Below are 23,509 nucleotides of genomic sequence, written 5' to 3' on the forward strand. Positions count from 1 at the left end.
TGCAAGGAGAGGAAGAAGTCGACTGAGTAAGGATGCAGACTGCTCTACTGCTTCCTCCCAAAGGCCTTACCCAAGAAGTGCCCGCGCCTTCCCTCTCACCGCCCCTCTTGACTGATGACTGCCCCATCATTTAGAGGCAATGTGTGGTGGATGGAAAGAGAACAGGTGGAAGATGGAAGACTCAGAATTCTGGTGCTGTCAAACCACTTGACCTCCCTAGGTCTCAGTTTTATCCTTTGCAGAAGAAAGCTGTTAATTGATTGGGTTATTTGGTGTTTGTTTGTTTTTTTTTCATAATAGCTAAACTATGGAACCAATCTACATGCCCTTCAACGACAAATGGATGAAGACATTGTGGTATATATACACACAATGGAATATTACTCAGCCTTAAAGAAGAATGACTTTATGACTTTTGCTGGCAAATGAATGGATCTGGAAAACCAAAGGCTGAATGTTCTCTCTGACATGCAGATGCTAACACACAGTGAGGGGGTGGAGGAAGAATAGAAGTTCACTGGATTAGACAAAGGGGAATGAAGGAAATGGGAGATGAGAGTAGGTAAGACAGCAGACTCAATCAGACATAACTTTCCTATGTTAATTATGAATACACCACTGGTGAATGAAACATGTACAATCACAAGAATAGGATCCTGATTAGAATGAGTTATACTCCATGTTTAATATGTCAAAATACACTCTATTGTCAGTATATCTAAAAACAACATATAAAGACCTCCCCCCAAAAAAGATATTAATAGGTGTGCAACATATTTCTAAGGTTTATCTTAAAAATTAAATGAGATAATATTTACAGACACAGGGTTCAAGCTTGTAGATTAGAAGAAGGCTGCATTTCTAGCTGCTCCATGGCTCGGGATTCAAGTAATGGAAGTTGTGCTTCTCAGTGAGGTAAGTGAAAGTGAGAATTCACTGAAATTCAACTCTGGGCAGTCAGAGTGTCTTAGAGACTCGGAAATCCTAGTGCTTTCAATAAAGAACAAGAAAGAGCACCTTGGAGCCCATCCAGCTGTGGCAGAGGTGGCAGCAGTGGTGCCGGTCACCATCGCGGGGAAGGATAACGCACAGAGAGAACACACCGGGCAGGTGCCGCACGGACAAACCCACAGACCAGAAAGGCCCACAGACTAGCAGCCTGCACTTAGCTGATCCAAGGGCTGGAGAGTGAACCTGTGTTTGGAAAATGCTGTGTGTTTCTCAACTGGCAAGTGCAGAGCTGAGCTGGGGGCCCATCTGAGGAGGCCTCGCTGCAGCTGTTGCAGGAGGTCACAGCAAGCCCTGCCATACTGTCCCGGCTGGTGCCTACCCTGTGGCCTGGGGTGTACAGAGCATAAAGTGAGTGAAACAGGCACAGAGGAGATCACATCCAGGGGCTCAATCAGAAAAACAAAAGGGAGCACAGCTTTGCCTTTGAGTCTGGTGGCTCATGGACCAGATGAAGGGGGCCAGGGAACGGATGAGGCGGGTGTGAACATACTCAGGGACTCATCCTGGGAAGGTTGTCTTCATGGGCAGCAGAATGTGGAGAATGGCCTCCCTTACCCTGGGAACAGAACTCTTCGGAGGCTCCTGAGATCCAGACTCCCAGCCAAGGCTGGCCCCACGGGTGTGTGGATCTAATCTCTCTGGAGCAGGTACCACGCAGTGAAGTTCCAAGTCCCCCCCCCTCCCCCGAATTCCCCTCAGAGAACCGTGCCACAGCCCCACCCCGAGCGCATCCCTCTGGTCTGTGTGAACCATGCCAATCCACGGCTCTTCCCACTTCGTCCTACCTTACACTGATAAGAAGGGAAGATAAGAGCTATTTCAATGGGCTTCTTTTAGGCCACTTGAGCTGGCAGCTCAGTGAGCAACAACAACACAAAAGAAAAGAAATAAAGGAAGAGGTCAACAATCTCCAGTCCTCCCACCCCACCCCCTTAACAGTCCAAGAAGAAATGCAAAGAAGGACAGCTGGGCCTAGGAAGTGACCACTTATTCTTAGTGACTGTTTAGACCACCTCAGTGAAGACGACTCTTCTATTTTTCATTAAGAATCTTTCCTTTCTTTTTCTTTTTATTTTTTGTTGGTGTTTTTGATGTGTGGATAGCTTCATGGACATATGCATATGTATACTCTCATGCTTCTTTGTTTCCTCATTTTTTACCATATTTTATGGTGCATTTCCTTGCAATGTCTTTTGAGAGTTAGGATTTTGGTTGTCTTATTTTTGTGTTGGTTTGTGTCTGAATGATTCTCTTCTCTCCTTTTTTTCTCCCACAAAAATAGCCACATTCCTCTCATTCTCTCTTGCTTTACTTTGTTTTCTTATTTTTCTCCTCCATCATGTGCAGCAACTCCTCTGCATTCTCTCTGTCCACATTTTGAGCATGCTGAGCTTTCTTCTACCTCCTTATCATATTATTGTTATTTTCTACTAATGAACTATATTTCTACCATCTTTTAGAACTCTTTGGTTTCACTGTCTTTTAGAACGACAGCTCCTGCCCCCTCCATTAATGTTGATGCAATTATCAGTGCTGTGGGTGACACAGCTGACACCTGCTGTTTACTTTAATGTCACATCCAGTTCATGGTTATTTATTGTTTTTGCTGTCAGCAATTGCTGACCCAGCCATTCCTGTTTTTGTGGTGATTCGTGTTATGCATGTCTTACTAGGCACCAGGTATTTATTTCAATGCTGTATACTGTTGGCTTCAGTTGTTGCTATTATTGGTTTTCTACTTTTCTAAGAGGAATCTACAGGCACACTACAAGCTCACAGGGTAGACACCTTGACTGAACTGATCCCAGCCAAAAGACAGCACACCTCCCTCCATACATAAATTAACCACCTGAAACTTCAGCTGGACTTTAATACAAAGAATAGAAGAGACAAAAATCCAAACTAATAACCTGGCCCCAAGTAGGAACAGTTAGAGATGGTCCCTCGGGTGAATATGGACATTCACTCCTACAACAAAAAGAGAGACAATTAAGACAAAGGCCGTGGATACCATACCTACAAGGGGCTTACTCTAGATCATTCTAGGTTACTCTGGCAAATGAAGGTCGTGCCCTAAAAAGTCCTACATGTAAGAGGAGAAGAAAAATCTCTTCCAACAGACACATGAAACCCAACATAGGAATCCAAGAAATATGAAAAAATAAGGGAACAGAATGCTTTCTAAAGTTCATAATTCACCAGCAACTAACTCCAAAGATACTGAAATGGATAAAAAATAATAAATTCAAAAGAATGATTATAAAAATGATCAATGAAATTCAAGAGGAAACAGAAAAACAACTGAACAGATGAAGGAAGTCAGTACTGGAAACAAATGAAAAATTCAATAAGGAGACAGATTATATTTGAAAAAGAAGCAAACTTCTTGGAAATGAAAGACCCAATAAATCCAATAAAATGTTCAGTTAAAAGTCACTCTAACAGAGCAGACCCCGCTGAAGACAGTTTCTCAGAGATGGAAGACAAAGTGGCCAACACCGAACATTTGGACAGTATTAATATATCCTTGAAGAGAATATATAAGAACTCTTGGAAAACTTTAAGGGACCAAATTTAAGGATCATTGAAATTGAAGATGGTTGTGAGATGCAGACTCATGGAATGGATAACCTCTTTAGGAAAATAATAACAGAATGATTTCCAAATCTTGAGAATGAGATGAATATCCAGACGCAGAACACATTCAAAATCCCAAATAGACAAGATTGAACAAGAATCTCTTCATGACACATTATAATTAAAATGCCTAACATAGGGAACAAGGATAGAATTTTAAAAGGCTTAAGAGAAAAATATCAGGCCACATTTAGTGGCAAGCCAATCAGAATTGCTTTTGATTTCTCAGCATAAACTGTAAAAGCCAGGAGAGCTTGAAATGATGTGTTCTAAGCTCTGAAAGAAAATAACTGTCAACTAAGATTGCTACATTCAGCAAATTTTTCCTTCAGTGTTAAAGAAGAAATAAACTCCCCCAAGATAAGTAAAAACTAAAAAAAAATCATGATTACTAAGCTATAATAGTCACTATAGAAAAGATTTAAAGAAATATTCCACACAGAGGAAATTAAAAACAGATCCCAGAGCTCACAGATGAACAATCTCATTTGAAGAGCAGCCAAGCAAATGAGAAACAGGACCAAATCAAACATTAAAAATAAAGCAAAATGGTGGGAATGAATAAACTTCTCTATAAAAAACATTAAATGTAAGTGCTCTCAACTCTCCAATTAAAAGACATAGACTGACAAAATGAAATTTTAAAAAAGATGCAACTATATGTTGTTTGCAAGATACTCATCTTACCGGCCACAGGCTATAAGTGAAAGGATGGAAATTAATATACAATATAAATGGAGACCCCATAGCTACTCATGCTTGTATCAGACAAAGCAGAGCTCAAAGCAAAATTAATCAGAAGAGACATAAAAGGGTATTTCATACTAGTAAAGGGAATAATCCAACAATAAAATATAATTACAGTAAATATTTATGCCCCAGATGTTAGTGTATCTAATTACATGAAACAGACACTACTTGAATTAAAAACTCAGACTGCAGTACAATAATACTGGCTGATTTCAACATACCTCTCTCACTAATATAGGTCTACAGACATAAACTCATTAAAAACTCTTTGAACCTGAAAATATTGTAAATCCAATGTACTTAGCAGACATATCTTAAATATTTTATCCAACAACAGCTTAAATACACATTGTATTCTTCTTAAGCAGCTTATGGAACCTTCTCCAAAACAGACCACATTATAAACCACAAAGAAATTCTTAGCAAATACAAAAAAAAAGTTGATATAATTCCTTGCATTTTATCAGATCATAATGGAAAAAAATATTAGAAATCACAACAAAACCAAAAACAAAACACCAAATTCTACAGAAATTAGCACATTAAGATTGAACAATGTACTTTTGAATGATGAATGAGTATAGAAGAAACCAGGAGAGAAATTTTAAAATTATTAGAATCAAATGAAAATAGTGATACAAGGTACCAGAACTTCTGGAACACTATGAAGGTGGTTCTAAGAGGAAAGTTTATAGCTATGAATGCCTACATGAAAAAATCAGAAAGATCCAAAACATACAAACTGATAATATATCTTAAGACCCTTAAAAAGAAGGAAAAAATACACTTCCAAAAACCAGTAGAAGCAATTAAAAAGTATTAATTAATATCAGTGCTGAAATCAATGAAATTGAGAAAAAAATACAAAGCATCAATGAAACGAAAGAGTTGGTTCTTTGAAAAGGTAAACAAGATTGATAAATTATTAGCCAAACTAACCTAAAGAAAAAGAGAGAAGACTCAAGTTAATAAAAATAGGGATGAAAAAGGAGAAATCACCATAGATATTTCAGAAATCTGGAGAATAATTAGAGACTATTTTGAAAATGTATACTCAAAAAAATTGGAAAATCTAGAAGAAATGGATACATTTCTGGATACATATGGCCTTCCAAAAGTGAACCAAGAGGACATAGAAAACCTAAACAGACCAATAACAAGCAATGAAATAGAAACCATAATAAAAAGCCTTCCAACAAAGAAAAGCCAAGGCTCAGATGAATTCTCGGCTGAATTACACCAATCCTTTAAAGAAAAACTAATGCCAAATGCTCCTCAAATTATTCCATAAAATAGAAAGGGATGGAACGCTTCCAAATTTATTCTATGAAACCAGTAACACCCTCATACCAAAACCAGATAAGGACACATCAAGGAAAGAAAACTACAGACCAATATCCCTGACAAACTTAGATGTTGAATTCTTAATAAAACATTAGAAAATCATATTAAAAACATATTAAGACGATTGTTCATCATGACCAAGTTGTATTCATCCTAGGGATGTGAAGATGGCTTAACATATACAAGTCAATAAATTTAATTCATCATGCAAACATAATTAAGAACAAAAATCACTTAGTCATTTCAACAGAACCACAGAAAGCCTTTGGCAAAATTCAGCACCCATGCATGATTAAAAAAAAAAATCACCGAAGAAATTAGGCTTAGAAGGAACCTACCTCAACATTATAAAGTTCATGTATGACAATCCAAATTCAACATCATAGTGAATGTGGAAAAACTTAAAAGTCTGGAAAGAGACAAGGAGACCCACTCTTACCATTCCTATTCAATAAGTACTAGAAATTCTTACCATAGCAATTAGGCAAGAAAAGGAAATAAAAGGGATAAAAACCAGAAAGGAAGAAGTCACATTATCCCTGTTTTCACATGATATGGTCCAATACATAAAAGATACAAAAAAACGCCACCAATAGATTGCTAGAGAGAATAAACAAATTCAGCAAAGTAGCAGATTGCAAAATCAACATACAAAAACCTGTAGCTTTCTTATATACCAATAAAAAAAGAAAGAAATTGGGAAAACAATCCCAATAAAAATGGCCCCTTTTAAAAATTCCTAGGAATAAACCTAACCCAGGAGTTGAAAGACCTCTACATGGAAGAAAGAAACATGGAAGAAAGAAATTGAAGAAGACCCAGAAGATGGAAAGATCTCCCATGTTCATGGATAGGCAGAATTCATATTGTTAAAATGGCCATCCTCCCCAAAGCAATATATGGATTCAAAGCAAGCCCTCTCAAAATATCAATGACATCCTTCACAGAAGTAGAAAAAAACAAAGTCCTAAATTTCATTTGGAAGAATAAAAGGCCCAGAATAGCCCCAAAATTCTAAGCCCAAAAGAGCAATTCTAAGCAAATTATACTACAGAGTTCAAATAATACTGTGGAGATACAGTAACAAAAACTGTATGGTATTGGTATAAAAACCAACACATAGATCAGTGGTACATGAAAGAATATGGAGAAAAACTCACCCAATATAGTCAACTGGACAAATGTGCCAAAAACACACATTGGAGAAAAGACAGGCTTTTAAACAAAGAGTGCTGGGGAAACCAGTTATCTACATGTCAAAGAAGGAGAATAGACCCTTATCTCTCACCCTGCACAAAAGTCAACTCAAAGTGAATCAGACGCAGGAACTAAATATACCAGACACTATGTAACTCCTAGAAGAAACTGTAGGGTCAACACTCCAACATATAGACACAGGCAACTGCTTTCTCAATAGGACCCTGAAGTTCAGGAAATTATGCCAAGAGTTAATAAATGGGATGGCAACAAATTAAAAAGCTTTTGCACAATAAACAGGATAATTAAGAGCATGAATAGAGAACCTCAAGCTCGTGAAAAATATCTTTATCAGCTACTTTTCCAACATAAGATTAATATCTAGAATGTATAAAGCAGTCAAAAAAGTTACCATCAAAAAACTCCCCCAATAACCCAATTAACAAATGGACAAATAAACTAGACAGAAGAAATACAAATGACCAACCCATACATGAAAAAATGTTCAACATCATTAATAATTGGGTAAATGCAAATCAAAACTACACTGAGATTTCATCTTACTCCAGTCAGAATGGCAGCCATCAAGAATACAAACAATAATAAATGCTAGAGAGGATGCAGAAAAAAAGAAACACTTTTACACTGTTGATGGAATTGCAAATCAGCACAACCACTATGGAAATCAGTATGGAGGCTCCTCAAAAGACTAGGCGTGGAACCACCATATGACCCAGTTGTACCATGCGTCAGTAGTTATCCTGAAGAATGAAAGTCATCATTCTATAGGGCCATGCATGCCCATTTTCATAGCAGTGTAATTCACAATAGCTAAACTATGGAACCAGGCTAGGTATTCATCAATGAATGAATGGAAAAAGAAAATGCGGTGTGTACACACACACACACACACACACACAAACATACAATGGAGTTTTGTTCAGTCATAATGAAGAATGAATAATGTCATTTGCAGGAAAATGAATGGGACTTGAGAACCTTATATTAAGGAAATAAGAGAAAGTCAAGGGTCATATGTTTTCTCTCATATGTGGAAGCTAGAGATGAAAAATGGGGAAAAATGTTTGCAGGGTTCATTTTATGAAAATAGGGAGATAAATAGAGTAGAAGAAAAGAACCTGGAGGAGAGAGGAGGGAAGAGAAAGGGGAAATACTCAGGAATGATATTGACCAAATTATATTGTTATATTGTGTGCATGTATGAGTATGTAACAACAAATCCCACCATTATATACAACTATGATGCACCAATAAAATATGGAATAAATAAAGAAATGATGCAGCATTGCTTTAAATTGTACCTTATGCACTTTATCAAGGATGAAGTATTGCTCTATCCCTCCTTCACCCATTCCTGTAATTGTCCATGTGTCTCATTCTGTTTGTTCATCCATTTATCTGCCCACTGACACTTTATTTGACTTTCTTCTACGTTCCTCTGTTGCCCCTATTATCTTTAAATGGCATTACTACCTACCTACTGCTCAAAGTAGAAACATAGAAATCATTCTTGTAACCTCTTTCTTCCTGCCTGTCCTCATTGATTTTAGATTCTATTTATTTCTTAAATCCATCCACTTGCCCATTTATTCCCACAAGCACCCTGGCCATGACCCATAATTTATATTTCTTTGATAAGAATTATTTTTTTCATACTCTATTTCCTTTTCTCCTTCACATGGCATATTATAACTATACCTAAAAAGAATTAATAACTGTTAAATGCCCGTATCCCATTACATGATGATATGGCTCCTCCAGGTCAGGAAATACCTGTCTGATTCATCATTCTATTTCCATAACCCACCAGAGTGCTAAACACACAGTAGGAGTTCAATGAATATCTGTTGGATAAATAAATGAGTTCAAAGATGTTTAACCTTTTCCATTTAAAGCTCACCACCACCTCCAAAAGTAGGCATTTTTATTTCTATTCTATAGATGAGAAAACTAAAACTCAGAGAGACTTAATACTTTATTGAAGGTACTGGAATCCAGGTATTCTAATTCTGTATTTGTAATTTTGCTCAACCCTGAAAAACTAGCAGCTAAAGTTTGGGTGTGTTATGGTTTGTATGTGAGGTGTCTCCCAAGCACTCCTGCTAATGCAGGAATCATTCAGAGGTACAGTGACTGGATTGTGAGAGCTGTGACCTACTCAGTCCATCCTAGTTTGAATGACCTGATGATAACTGTAGGTCATCCATCTCCACTGTAACCAGGGGAGATGGATCACTGGGGGCATGCCCTGGAAGGGTGCATCTTTCCTGTGGCCCCTTCTTCCCTCACAGTCTCTGCTTCTTGACCCCACTGTGAGCTCAGCAGCTTTCCTTCTTGGAGCCGGAGGAATGGAGTCAGACATCTACACATTGAAACACCCGAGCCTGCGAGTCCTAAATAAACTTTACCTCCTGTAAGTTGTTCTTACTGGGTATTTTGGTCACAGTGATGAAAAAGCTCACAAAACACATTGGTAGCAAGAAGTGGGGGTCACTGCTGTGGCCAGCTTGACCATGTGTTTCAGGAGCATTTGGAGCTGGCTTGCAGAAGAAAATTTAAGAAGTCTACAGATGCAGGCTGGAAAACATTTAGAATGTTGTAAATGGAATTTAATGGAATTCTGGTGGGAGCTAGGGAGACCAGAAAGGGTATAGGAATGAAGACTGGGCCCACGAAAATTCAGAAAAAAATGAAGACTCTTTGTGAATTGGTCCAGAGGCTGCTCACATTATATTCTGGCAAAGAACTTGTCTATATTTTGCCCGTGTCTTAAGACTTTATTGAGGCTGAATTTAAAAGTGATAAACCGATGAATCTGGCAGAGGAAATTCAAGGCAGCACAGTATTCAGTCAGCAACATGAATATTGCTGGCAGCTTTTAACTGGGTTCACTGTGAGAATCAGGAGCAGAATGCAGAGTTAAAGAATTTTAAAAACTTGCAGTTTGACTAGAAACTGCATGGAAGCTGTGATTTTTGAAGAGGTTACAGTCCCTAAAGAGACGCTAAGTGCTTTCCACAGTGACACTAAGACAGATGGCTTGAGGACGTCTCAGGAAATGGCAAGACCACACCCACTGTAGGTTCAAGGATGTAGACTAGAAAATGTCTTTGAGAAGATGACCATGCCGGCACATGTTATCTCAGTCATGCAGGCACTCAGAGGCCACTACACCTATGATTCCAGGAGGCCCGGGTACTGCATGAGTGGACAGGCCATGACGTCGTCTACACGGTGCTGATTCTGCAGGAATGTAGGCTGTTCCAATTAAGGGGTCATGGAGGACTCCACCAAGATTTCAAAGGAAGGCCTTGGAGGCCAGCCGAAGTATAGCAGGATCTTCATCCCTGTGGGCTGCCCCTGAGAGGGCAATGCATGAAACTGTGAAGGTAAAGCCAAAGCTGGAATGGAAAGTCCAGGAACTGTGGACCCTCTGCCAAGTAAAGCCGCTGACTGCAGAGAGCCAGGCTAAGAGAGAGGGCACATGGGCTGTAAGCCCCAAGGCCATGGGGCAGGGTTGCAGAGCACTTTGGAGATCACATCTCACCGCCATGTGTTCTGGATGCTGAACATGGAACTAGAGAAACTCATGTTCACCCAGTTGGTCTTTGGTCTTGCTTTGACCCAATCCCTTCTTCCTATGCCCACGCAGACATACAGAACAGAATGGGAATGTGTAACCCGTGCCACTGTATTTGATATAGCGTAGAGCGGCTTGGGAAGTTGTTTCATTTTTTTTATTTTTACATGGGCTCCCAGCCAAAAGTGAGTCTCAGGGAAGACTCTGGACTTGAACTTTTGGATAATGCTAATGTTGTTAAGACTATGGGACTCTTGGCGATGGACAAAATACATTTTGCATTGTGAGGTGGACACGTGCTTTTAAAGCCAGAGTGGAATGTTATAGTTTGTTAGGAGGTGTCCCCCCAAAGCTCCTGTTAATGCAGGAAGTAGTCAGAGGTACAGTGACTGGGTTGTGAGAGCTGTGCCCTTCTCAGTCCATCCTGGTTTGAATGACTGGTGGGCACCTGGAGGCAAGTGGGACATGGCAGAAGGAGGGTCACTGGGGTTTTGCCCTGGAAGGGTGCAGCTCCCCTGTGGCCCCTTCTCCCTACAATCACTCTGCTTCCCGACCTTTCCATAAGCTGAGAAGCTTCCTTCTTCCGGGCCCTTCCATTATATTGGGCTACCTCACCTTGAACCCAGAGCAATGGAGTTGGCCATTTATGGGCTGAGACCTCTGAGACCATGAACCCCAAATCAACTTTCCCTTCTCTAAGTTGCTCTAGTTGGATATTTTGGTCACAGTGACACAAAAACTAACTAAAACAGAGTGCTTATAGGGTTAGGTATCCTGCCACATTACAAAGCAAAAGTAACAAAAGCTTCCATTTTCTCTGTTTTGATTGTTGGTAGAATGAAACTCTTAGCTCTCAGTCACTCATGGGACATCAGGCACTGTGTTAGGCACTTCCTTAGACCTCAGGCAGGGAAAGAGTCCACTCTTTCCTCTCCAATACACATTCCCCCCTTCTCCATAGAAAAAGAGTTTACAGATTAGCACATAAAACTGTATACCCCAACTTTCCCACCAGCTAGGTGTGACCACGTGACTGGGTTCTAATCAATAGTCTGTACGCATCACATTCAAGAGGCTTCTCCTTGGTTTCGTCTTCTATTCTTTCCCCTGGAACATGGATGTTGCCAACCATCTTTTCAACCTTCCCTTTGTGAAAGAATCCTTTCTGCAGATCCTCAGCCCCTCTTTCCACACTGTCAATGCCAGCACCGTCCATCTCTTCCCAACTGCAGAACTCACTGATTGACAGCTCTGAGATTGGTGCCTCTTTTTCCTTACAATGCTGAAGGGTTGAGATGTCACTGAGGCTGGGCCTTCCTGGGACAGGAACTATGAGTGTGACTTGAAAGCGAGATTTTGCTTTTTATCTCTCAGCGATGCTCTTCAATAAAATGTGTGTGCAGCCGGCCCCATACAAAGGGAGACTTTTCACACGGTTTGTGAGTTTTATCACAAATCCTCCACAAATGGTGGTGTCGGCCAATTCCAGACACCAGGACAGGCCCAGCTCCAGTATGTGTGGGACCCGAGGAAAAAACAGCAAATGGGGATCTAGGTGTCATATGCCTGACATTTTAAATTGAAAAATAGAGCCAGCAAACATTTAAATAAAACATGTATGCCCTTCTTCCTTCACAAGTACAACTTCACAATGACTTCAAAGACTCAGAGTTTAGACTCAGGATCCCTGGTGTTCCACCCAGAATTTGGCGGCCCAGGGATCCCCAACTCCAGTTCTCAGTCATTACCCATGTTCCTCCACCATCTTTCTCCCTCCCTGCTTTTCGTCTTGTACCACTGAGGGTTCCTGTGCAAGTCTGTGAATGGCCCCGACCACAGGGCCAAGTTTCATCTCCCCACCCCCAAACAGTTGTCCCTTGACCACCTCTTAGGGGATGGGCCAAGGAATTGGTCATGTGCCTCAGATTCTACATCTGAGAAATTGGGATAATTAGAGTAGCTACCTTCCAGTGTAACTGTGAGGATTTAATGGAATAAGACACTTATTAGAATAGTCCCTGGCACACGCTAGGCTCCAAAGTGTGTAACCCAGGCCCTGAAGCAGAATTCCCAACAATAAAGAACTATTGAAAGCTTAGTCAGTGCAGATAGGTCCAGGTCCATGCAGACAGGAGCCACAAATAAACAAAACACAATCTTTTTTTTTTTTTTTTTTTGGTACCAAGGATTGAACCCAGGGATACTGTGCCACTAAGACCATATCCCCAGCCTTCTTTGCCCTTTTTATTTTTTATTTTGAGACAGGGTCTCATTAAGTTGCTTAGGGCCTTGCTGAGTTTGAACTTGCAATCCTCCCGCCTCAGCCTCCTGAGCCACTGGGATTACAGGTATGCGCCCTCCATGCCAGGCTACAAAACACAACCTTTTTGTAGCTTGAAGTCAAACAGCTAGTCAATGACACAGGCAGCAACCCCAGCCCCCATATGACCCCAGCTATAAGACAGATTTGTGATTCTTTCCACTTTGACGTGACCCGTAAGTGCAAAGAGTGAAGGATGATGACATATGAATAGGTGGCATTGTATATAAGGACTTGAGCCCCTTAACATCCTCCTCCTATTTAAGCCTCATGTCTGCCCTGGGAGGTGATGGGCAGGGATCACTCTCCAGGTTCCAGATGGAGAAGCCCCAGTTCAACGCCTCATAACCTCCGAGTACGCTGGGATTTTCAGAACTTGGTCCAGGGTCCTTCCTGATCTGGATCCTGTGGATGAGAGAGTCCACTCCCATCCATCAGCTGATCTGCGCCTGCTTCATAGACATACCCAACTTCCGTGATCCCCTGAATGACTCTGCCACTCTTACACCTCTGAGCCTTTGCATGAGCTTAGGATACTACGTCTTCTTTCTTGTGGCCTCTTTCTTGTGGCCCAGATCCCCCTGGGTACAGTGGTGTTTTCCTTGGCAGTATCCTCTCCTGCCCCAGCTGGCTGGGCTGAGCATCCTGCTCAACTTCTTCAGCATGTTGAACCCACAGCCATTATAACCCTTATCATTCAGCCGTGTAATTATACATCCCTTGCCATCTCCTGTCTCCAAACACCTGTGAGCTTCTGGAAAACAGAAACTGATTCAGTGCTTACTGTGTGCCCAGTATCAGGCACAACATGCGGGGTACAGGCACATGCTGACCAAATGTCTGTTGACTGGGTAAATGCATAATGTAAACCTTCACGTCCACAGAGCCCACAGAGCGTCCCTTTCTTGAGATACTCTACTGCCACCTACTGGTATGTCATTGTAACATGTTTACAAATCAACACTGATTATGATGGGGGTGCGGGGGGGTCTTGTACAGTGTCCAACCTGCCCAACCAGCAGCCCTGAACTTGATTCTCACCTGGAACTCAGAGCACTTCGCATTACACCAATACCACCCAGGAAGCTCTGGCCCTGAAAAGCCTCAACTTCCTGGGAGAAATGCTTGTTTTGCGCATCCCTGGAATGTTTACGGCAGAGCCTGGCAGACGGACTCAGGCTGAGGTGAGGGTCAGGCGGTCCATTGCCCTGCTTGGCTGGGAGTCAGAAGTCTGTCTCCTGATGGGCCACACAGACTGCTGCCTCCTTGCCGGAGGCTCATTCAGGCTTGAGCTGCCTCCGAACACTTCTGTCTGGCAGAGGGGAGGGGAGGGATGGTCTGGAATTCTAGATGCCTTTGGGGGCTGGGTAATTGACTGGCTGTTTGACCTCAGGCAAATAGATGGACCCGCTGTGCTCAAGGGCTCTGTCTCCTCCTAGCTGCCCTCTCCTCATGCCCTAAGAGGTTCATTCTCAAAACAAGCTCCCTGAACACCTCGGCCAATCAATCATGGCTGTGGCCTTGTGAAGGGGCCTTCTATCTCTGTGGGTGGTCTCATATTTTACTGCCACATCAGAAGCCCCAGGAAGGAGAATATTATAAAACCAGTGTTGCTTAGGGTGGGAAATCCCTCATTGGGGGCGGCGGACTGTGGTGTGTGGGAGAGATTTATGAGCAGCAGCATGGTATTCTTCAACAGCAGCAGAGGGGACCGAAGGAAGAGAATTATCACAAACAGGATCCACCTGGGTCCAAGCAGGGGTCTCCCAGCCAATGTGTCCCGTGTGCGGAGACAATGTGGCAGGGCCCTGGCGATGCCCTTTGAAGGAAGGAGGGGTCAGGGATGTCCTGTCTCGGACTCAGCTGTCTTCCCATAGGTCATCCCCATAGGAAAAGGGTGGGGAGACAGTGATCTCGCTCCACAAAGAGATTCTGCTCTTTCACATGCCATCTGTCAGTTGCTCATTGTGGCCTGGACAGAGGCAGGGGAGAAGATGGGCAGCAGACCATGCCGGAGGCTGCCGTGGCACACTCTCAGGACGTCCTGGGTTAGCAAGACAAGGAGGGTCATCTGGTAGACCAGATGTGTGGGGGTGTGGCCAACACGGGCCTCTCAACACAGAGGGACCCCAGATCTGATCCTAGCTCTCTCTTTCCTCCTAAGATTGGCTCTTGTACCTGGCTCCTTCCCACTGCCAGATGGAAAGAACCCTCCAAGGATGGACAGCCCCTCCATTGTCCATGCAATTAGGGGGTGCCAGTGAGCCAGGAAGGGAGAGCACCCCTGGGGTGGTGAGGCTCCTGGGACCAGCCCAGGGATCTGTGGGGGACAGGAAATTAGATCCACTAGGGCACTAGGGCCCTGAGCCACAGGAAGTGACCCAGGCAGGCCCCACCCTCTTGTCCTTGGGCAGCAATGGAGAGGGAGATTTTTGTAGGTTGCATCTGGTCAAAATTCACATAACTTAATACCCATCATTTAATCCCATTATGGAACCTCATATGGACCCAGTTCACTGCCAGGCACTGTGAGAGGGAAGGCAGATGTGGTCCCTGCCCTTGTGGAGTGTGCATATTTGTGGACTAAAAGTTAACAGGTAAAAGGAAACTAGTAATGAATAGGACGCACAGGCCAAGGGGACTGAGGCTAAGATGTGGGCAGCAGGGGAGATGGGGCTTCTGCTGGTCAGAGAAGCCTCATAACTCACATGAGGCTTCAGAGTCTAAGAAACCCAGCAGGAACACCTCACATGCCCAGGCTCTGGGGCTTCCTCCCTCACGGGGGAGACACAAAAGGACCATCACCACACACTGCATTTACGCACAGATCCTGCTCATGGCACAGAAGGGGCACCCAGGCCAGCCTGAGGGTTGGGGACGGCTTTCCTGATGAGGTGGCCCAGCTTATCCATCAATCCCTCCACGATGTGGAATCTGTTCTTTGCCAGGAACTAAGCTACAAAGTTGGGGACAGAGAGACTGGCTGTGTCTGTGCACGTGGGCGATGGACTCAGGAGGAGGTAAGTGAGCCGGGCAGGTGCCGGGCCCTCAGGGGAGAGATGCGCTTCCTTCATAGTTTTGCATTTCCCCAAATGTGCAAGAAAAATGATCATCAGCACGGAGCATGGGCGCCCTCTGATTTTGGACTATCCTCTGCTTCCTCGACTCTAGAAAGGGAATAAAAAGATCTAAAGTTGTCAAGAGATTCAGTGAGGACATGCAGGTGGGGGAGCTGCCCAGAATATCCCAGCAAGTGAGCTGCCCGCCAGAGTGTTGCTGGGGTGCAACTTCGCCCTCCCAGGTGAAGAAAGGGGTGGGCACTGCTGGCCTTGGGGACAGCCAGCTCCTGTCCAGCTCTGCCATTTATTTCCTTGTGCTTCCTCAAGCAAACTTCAACCTTCTGAGTCCCGGTTTCCTCATCTATTAAAACAAGGACATTAGCACGTCTGCCACAAGGGCTCCATGAGTGATGACCCTGGCACACGGCAGGGGTTGGACTAACACTCTCTTTTTCCTCCTGTCCTTCACCAGGGTGGGAGGAGGACCGAGTTCAGTTGGGTGTGTCCCCGGGGAAATAACAGGTCATTTTCTCTAAGAGGGGGGAAGTGGCAGGATCTATGTGTGTCTAGCATGACGGCAGCCTGTCCGGCCCAGCGCAGACCTTTAGGGTAAACAAAGTCTCAGCCACCCCTCCTTGTGTCTTCAGTGGAAAGGCTACAATATTATCTCCAGTCTCTACTCCCTCCCCTCTAAAGACACACCCTGCCATGCCCTTCATTTCATTCACCAAATCACTCCTTCAGCATCGACTAAGGGCCTCCCCACCTGAAAAAATATCCACAGACGGGGGACAGCACACTGAAAGGGAATTCATATCAAGATGCAGGTCACTCTTATCTGATTATTTCGGTCAGTTTTTGCAGCACGGGGAACCACATAACCGACAAGAAGGACTTAGAGGAGGAAAAGTATATTTGGAGTGCACAGTTTTAGATGTCTTACTCCATAGATCTGGGTCCAAGGTGAGGCAGCCTGCCGTGGGGGGGGAAGATGCACCCTTCCAGGGCACGCCCCCAGTGACCCATCTCCTCTAGCCACGCCCCACCTGCCCATAGTCACGCCCAGTCCATTCCAACTAGGGTGGACTGATTAGGTCACAGCTGTCACCATTCAGTTCACCTCTGAATATTCCTGCATTAACACAGGAGCTTTGATGAGACACATCACACCCAAACCATTTTCTGATCATTCAGAAAATAGGTATCAGTGACATAAGGAAGATGAATAAAAGGACTATGGAAATGTTGGGTGTCTGATCTAGTTAAGGTGAAAAGAGCAGAAAAAGAAGGCCAAGAACATTTATTATCCATTCATTTATCTACCCACCCATTTATCTGTTCATCCTTCCATGGATCCACCCATCTTACCCTCCCTCCCTCCCCCCCCCCATTACCTGCTCAGTACTGTGCTAGGCCCTTGGGATCTCACTGAACAAAACGGCTCCCCAAAACAGAAAGGTGTTTACATTCTCGCTGGGATACAGCCCCAGAAGAGGAAACGGCTAAATATTTACAATAACTCCTGCCTTCTTTATCACAGGTTGCCAACTGTTAGATCTCAGGGAGGCCACAGTCTTGTCTCGTTGGGCTGAAATCGTGTACCTTTACTTTGAAAACAGAAAATTCATAGAAACATTCTTGCTTTCCTTAAATACCAGCAACCCAGCCACACAGGGCCCTTATCCCCTCCAGGTAAAAGCTGGCCTGCAGCCGCTGCCTTCAAAAGAGTCGCTTCTCACACCCTGCACGGTCCTGGCCTCTCCTTGTTGTCTCTGCAGTTGAAACCAAGTGGCAGATGCCATTTGTCACAGAGCCTGTGTGGCTGTTTCCCTTCCAGCAGGGAAACATCTCTCGATGCCTGGGTTTTCCCTCCCTTATGCCCCTTCACCCACTGGCTGGTCGTCTCTTATGAGCAGCTGCTCAGGAGACCCCTCATTTAGCCTGTAAAGATAGCAGATAGCTCACTGCCTCTCCTCGGGAAACCCGTAACCCTGCCCCTTCCACAAACCCTGGGTGGGGGGTCAGGAGAACGGACACCACGCACCATCCCTAATCCTGCCATCAGACGATCACTGCCAAGGCGGCTCATCAGAGGCAGGCTTCCACAGGCTTCCACAGGCCCCGGGAGAAGAGACATTCTGTAAGGAGCCTGGCGTCTGCCCAGAGCCCTGCCTCCCCCCAGGGCAAGGCTGAGACCCAGGCGGGTGAACTCCAGCTCCCCCCCCCCCCCCCCCCCCCCGCCCCACTCCAGCTCAGCAATAGCCACTGCTCCAGAGGACCCCTGCTGTGGGGAAAACACCTTCAAAAGAAAGCCACTCAGTGGGCCTGGGCCAGAGCGACACGCTGTGGGGGACGAGGCCAGACTCACAAGCAAGACAGCCGAACGTCTCAGAGCAGAGCAAAGCAGGGGCAGGAGAGGCGACCAAGCACAAGATCAAAGAGGAGAGAACGAAAAGCTCCAGGTCCCAGCCTCCTCTAAGGGACTGCAGCCTGGCCTCTTTATGGCCTGAGCCCTTTCTGCATTATTGCTTCCAAATGGGTAGCCCAGCTGTGCTTGCACATCTGCAAGTGACAGGGGGCTCACTCCCACGCCAGCCCTCCCACTGGCCTCTGTCAGTTCATTCTCCTTATTTTGAACTGTCTGTTGAGCTGAAATCCGTCTCCCTCTCTCTTTCCACCAGCTGGGGCCACGTGAAGAAAGTCTTGTACCTGGTGGGTTCTGAGCTTGGCTCTCTGTCATCTCAAAAGGCAGTTTCCTGAGCCCCGCTCTGGGTCTTCTAGCCCATCACTTAGGGGGATGCCTCAGCTGGACCTCTCCTGGACCCTTTCCTCCTGCGTCTGGTAGTAGTGCCTCCGCTTGCCCTGATGGAACCAAGCTTCCCCTGGTGCACAGTCTTGGTGGGACTGTTCCCAAGTGTCCTAAGAACAAAGACTAGAACAAGCCAGGCTTGTTCGTCTCCAAACATTTGATTTTTGAGCAGAGAGGAACACAAATGGGTGCAGACAGGAGCTGATTCTGCAGAGGCTCTCCAGGACTTCCTGTCCCCTAGATCCCCCGAGGGGCCCAGGGGGACCTTGACCTGAGACTCCTCCTATTTTCCTTTGCCTCTAGGAACTCCCTCCCCGCACTGCCATAATTCCCCTAAATCCCTGTTCGCCTAAGTTGGCCAAAGTCTATTTCTTTTTCCTACAGAGAATTCTATCCGACACAGCAGGTGTTGGGTGGCACCTGGGAAAATCATTCTAATGGAAACAGTTTGGGGGGACCATGAGGAAAAGAGACCCAGAGAGAAAGTACCTCCTACCCAGGATGGATCCCATAGAATCTGCCCACTCGGGAAGGCATGAGGAGAGAGCATCCCCCACAGTCTCTCCTGTTCAAAGACCATCCCCTTGGATTTTCTAGCCCCGATTTCTGAAGACGAAGCTCTCCCCAAAGACTCTATAGGGCGAGGGTAACGCCCCTCTCAGCCAGCCCCCCCTCCCTCTCTCTCCCCACAAGAGCTGGGTAGGAAGCGGCAGGGACGCCGGACCTTGGATTGGATGGCACGAAGACCTCACGGAGAGAGGTCAGCACTTGCAAAATTCCTCAAGTCAGAGGGCTCAGGGCTCGGTGCTGCACAAGGCCCTCACTGTGCGCACATTGTCTCCCTGATAAAAGGGGCTGGGCCTGGGAAAGCGGAGCCCGTCTCTAGGCGACTGGGCAGGCCGCTGGGGAATGCCCAGGGCCCCTCCCTCCCCCAGGCACCAGGGCCAGGGAAGGCCAGGGGAAAGCAGGGCCAGGGGACGCAGGGCCAGTGCCTGGAGTGAGAAGGATGAGTCCAGGAGGCTGGAGCCACTCCAGAGGGTGTCAGATGGCCTGTTGGGGGATGCAGTTGGGCCAATGGACAGAACAAGAAATGATGCACACCTGTCATTAGGCCCTACCCCCGTGGCTCCCAGAAACCCCTGCATTCGCCACTCAAGCAGGCAGGACCCATTGGCGTCAAGGAGAGGCTTAGGGTAGGGGCAGCCGTGGGGAGAGGCTGGGGATTTTGTTCTCCAGAGCCAAGCGTCTTCAACAGAGGGCTGTGTGTCTCTGTTTGCATCCTCTGACCAGCTCCAGGGGGAGGGACTGACTTGGAGCCCTTGTCGAATCTCGGAGCGAGTTTCGGCCAGCCTGCCAGGATCTGGATGCCCCTCCTCCAGGGCTTCTGGAAGACGGCCCTCGGGCCCATCCAGCTGAACTCAGAAGCTGCCAAGTGGCTTCCTTCCCCTGGCTCCCAGGACTATTATGTTCACAAGCAATTAGTAACTGTAATTAATTGTTAATAACAGTTACCATTTCAGGGCCTACTCTGTCAGCTAAGCCTTGCACCCACCCCCACTCCTGCCATCATCGTTCATCTTCACCACTGCCCTTCGAGAAAGGAAAGCGAGTAGTCCACCATCCTGCCCTGCGGCCGGGGAATGTGAGGGTCAGAGGCTGGACTTGCCCAAGGTCACATCTCCGAAAGGAAGAGCAGGGACCAGAGCCCACAGCACCCAGGCAGTCTGGCTTGAGACTGTCCAGTCAGTGTTGCGCCCTCCTTGCTGGTGACGAATGGTCCTTGTCACCCGCAGGGAAAGCTGGTCTCTGAGAATGAGGTCAATCAGTGGACTTGGTTTGACTCCCCAACCAGAAAGCCAGGCAGCTCAGGGGCCAGACTCTTGCTGGTCTCGTGTTTATAGGACCAGGCAGTGTCTCTCGTTACCTCTTTGCATAAGATGAAATAAAGGACACTCAATTAAATTCAGATGGAACAACAAATAATTATGTAGTGTAAGTCTATCCCCAACACTGCATGGGATAAACTTATGCTAATTCATTGCTTAAGCATTAACTCGGCATCCTGAATAATCGATGGCTAAAACTGATGACCCCACCCATAAGCCATGTCTAATGATGTCAGCTCTGAGTTCACAGGTGACAGATGAAATCAGTCACCATGGGGCCAATGAGGACCAGTGCATGTCCTTAGGGCCACATTACGGATGTCCTGAAGTCCTCCTCCCTTCAGCCAAAGCAGCCTCTCTGATGAGTTGGGCCTAAAGAGGTGGAGGCCACATCCTTGAGGGAAGCATCAGGGATAACCTGGGAGTGATCCGGTACTCTTCCTGAATTCCAAGCCAGCCTAGTGTTTTCTGACAAAGATTCCTCCCCAAGGCATCCTCCAGCCTGAACTTTCCCTTCAAAGTCATAACGACCTCTGGCAAGAACATCTATTTAGTCACTAATATCCACCTCCCCTGACTTCCCACGTGCCAGGCTCTGTGCTAGACTCTGCATTTGAACAGAGAAGGTGTAAACCCCGGCCACAAGGAGTTCATACTAGAGGCACAGGACTAAGTCTCAGGTGAACAAGCCACACACTCCGAAAAGGGCCCATAAAAGAAGAGAACCAGGCGCTCTCCTGGAGCCGCATAACAGCCCTGGGGGCCGAGTGGGAGAGGGAAGGAGGTGACAGTATGAACCGCTGTACAGATGAGGAGCCTGAGGCTCACATGGGAAAGGAACTTGGCCAGCAGCAGGGAGACGGGGCGTGGCAGGGCTGGGACTTGAACTCCACAGCGCCACCTGGGAGCCCTGCGTGTTCTGCAGCTTTTCTTCTTCCTGTTTTAATTCCCCAGGGAACACGCCAGTATGCGCTGGGAAATCACCTCTTTAATGTCGAAACATTGGGAAGAGAACAGGAAAGACCTTGCCTGCCACCCCTTGGGGCTTTAGAGAGAGGAAACTATTCTGTGTGCCTCCAAAGACACTTTCTATAAAAGGTTCCATTTGCCAACCTGAGACCATGAATGGTGGATGGCTGCAAGAACCCCCCTTTCTCCTGGTACCCTCTACTGGGCTGCCAGAGGGCGCCTGCAGGGTGGGGCCGCCTGGCTCCCGGGGAGACACTTTCCTCCCAGGCTGAGGTCACCAGAATCCTGTGTTGGCCACCGTGGTGTGACAAGGAGTCCTGCCACCAGTTCCCTCACTCTCCTCTCAGACACCGGGCGTGTGTGGGTGTGTGTGTGCCCATGTGTGAGGCACCAGAGCCCTGCTCACACGCAGCACAGGGGGCCTGGGCTTCAGGCTGGTGGGGAAGGTGGCAGGACAACTGTGATGTCCACTCTCATCCCGATGGCCTCAGCTGATCCCAAATGCCAGTGGCATCTGTTTTGATTTGGGGCCCAAAGCCTCCGTTTTTCTTATTTATAAAATGTGATGAGTACTAGTACCCATGCTGTCACCAGGAGGACTAAATGACAGAATCGATGAAAACCACTTAGCATGAAGTATGCTCTTGCAAAGTGCACCAACATGTGCCATATGACAGTGATGAAGGGGCTGGGGAGGGTCCTCAGAGGCCTCGGGCTGTTCCTCCCTTGCTCAGCCATCTGTCCCACCAACAGCATTTATCTCCTGCCACTCCCGGGAGCCCTGGGCAGCGTTCAGCAGGAAGGTGGCCCTGTTGGAAGGGCTTTTGCAAAAATGAGCCCAGTTCATGTCCCAACCCTGCCCTGCCTTTCTTTGTGTCCTCAAGTGGACCAGGTTCTTCATGGATCCTCTGCCTCCTCGCCTGGCAATGGGGGCTCTGATTTAAGTCAGGAAGTGCCCATGAACAGTTGTCACGTTGGACAGGGTGACAACATCCCTGATTGATAGTGCTTGCCGATTGCTGTGGTGTAAAGCTCCCACCGGGTCCACTGTGACTTTCTGTTAGGTTGGATATGAGGCTGGAGCTAAAAGGAGGGCCTAAGTATGCCAGCAAGGCCATTCCTAGGTCACTGTCACGCTTCCAACCATGTTATTATCAGAAACCAAACCATTTGTTTGGTCAGCAGACACCTCCTGTGTACCTGTTACCTGCACTGTCCCAGGCACAGGGACACAAGGACACCAACACCGTTTAGCAGTGGGTGGGCGGCTGGCCATCATCATACAGAGTAACGGTGCTTGGACGATGTAGGAAGGCACGGGTGCTCACCCAGGGCCTCCCTGGCCACCGCTGCCCAGGAAGATGCAGTCTGGTATCCTCCAGGCTGGAGGGGTGGTGGCTGGGGAGTGCTCCAAACCCAGGACACCCTTTCCATGTCACCTCTAACTAATAAAAGAAAAAGGAAACCCCAGGAAAGGATAGGAAACTAAAAAGAAGGTAACAATAGCTCACTGTCGAGATGGAATAGCAGACTTTCCGGGAACAGGGCTGAGGTCAAGGAGAGGAGAGAGGGGCCGGGGCTCCAGGCCCCGGGGAACAGCTGGGGCAAAGCTCTGGGGCTTCCACCTGGCCCTGCCCCTCCTTCCCACCCTCTCAACTCCAGAGGCCTCGTAGGGGGACTGGAAGCAGCCAACACTATGTGGTCATGGCTTTTTTTTTTTTAGGGGGGAGGTAGGTTAAATATTTTGATTCTGAGAATCAAAATATGAGATTCTGGTGCATTCTATAGGTGATAACCCCCTCCCTCTTAAACAGTCTCAAATATCAGCCTCACAGTGACTCTGGCATCCTGAAAAATAAATAGCCAGGACTTTCTACACGGGCTCATGAAGACAGAAATTCCTCAACTCTGCGCTCTATATTGCTG

At 46.2% G+C, this 23,509-nt stretch overlaps 1 protein-coding gene and 1 long non-coding RNA gene across 4 annotated transcripts in view; one reads left to right on the forward strand and one right to left on the reverse strand.

The window, feature by feature from the left end:
• Positions 1-23,509, reverse strand: part of Syn3 (synapsin III) — a 427,730-nt gene that overhangs the window by 359,768 nt on the left and 44,453 nt on the right. The gene's annotated exons all lie outside the window — the stretch shown is intronic.
• LOC124083059 (uncharacterized) overlaps positions 1-23,509 on the forward strand; it is a 92,511-nt gene that overhangs the window by 52,618 nt on the left and 16,384 nt on the right. Inside the window, exons 3-4 of one of the 2 annotated variants that reach the window (XR_006848590.2) lie at positions 15,809-15,880; positions 17,460-18,033. The exons of the other annotated variant lie outside the window; for it this stretch is intronic. This is a non-coding gene — a long non-coding RNA (uncharacterized LOC124083059). Of the gene's footprint in view, positions 1-15,808; positions 15,881-17,459; positions 18,034-23,509 lie in introns of those variants that run through there. 2 annotated transcript variants of the gene reach the window in all.

This window comes from Marmota monax, unplaced genomic scaffold (genome assembly GCF_021218885.2).
Source record: "Marmota monax isolate L192 unplaced genomic scaffold, Marmota_monax_Labrador192_F-V1.1 WCK01_AAM20220418_F8-fsc00051, whole genome shotgun sequence".
NCBI classification, from domain to species: Eukaryota; Metazoa; Chordata; class Mammalia; order Rodentia; family Sciuridae; genus Marmota; species Marmota monax.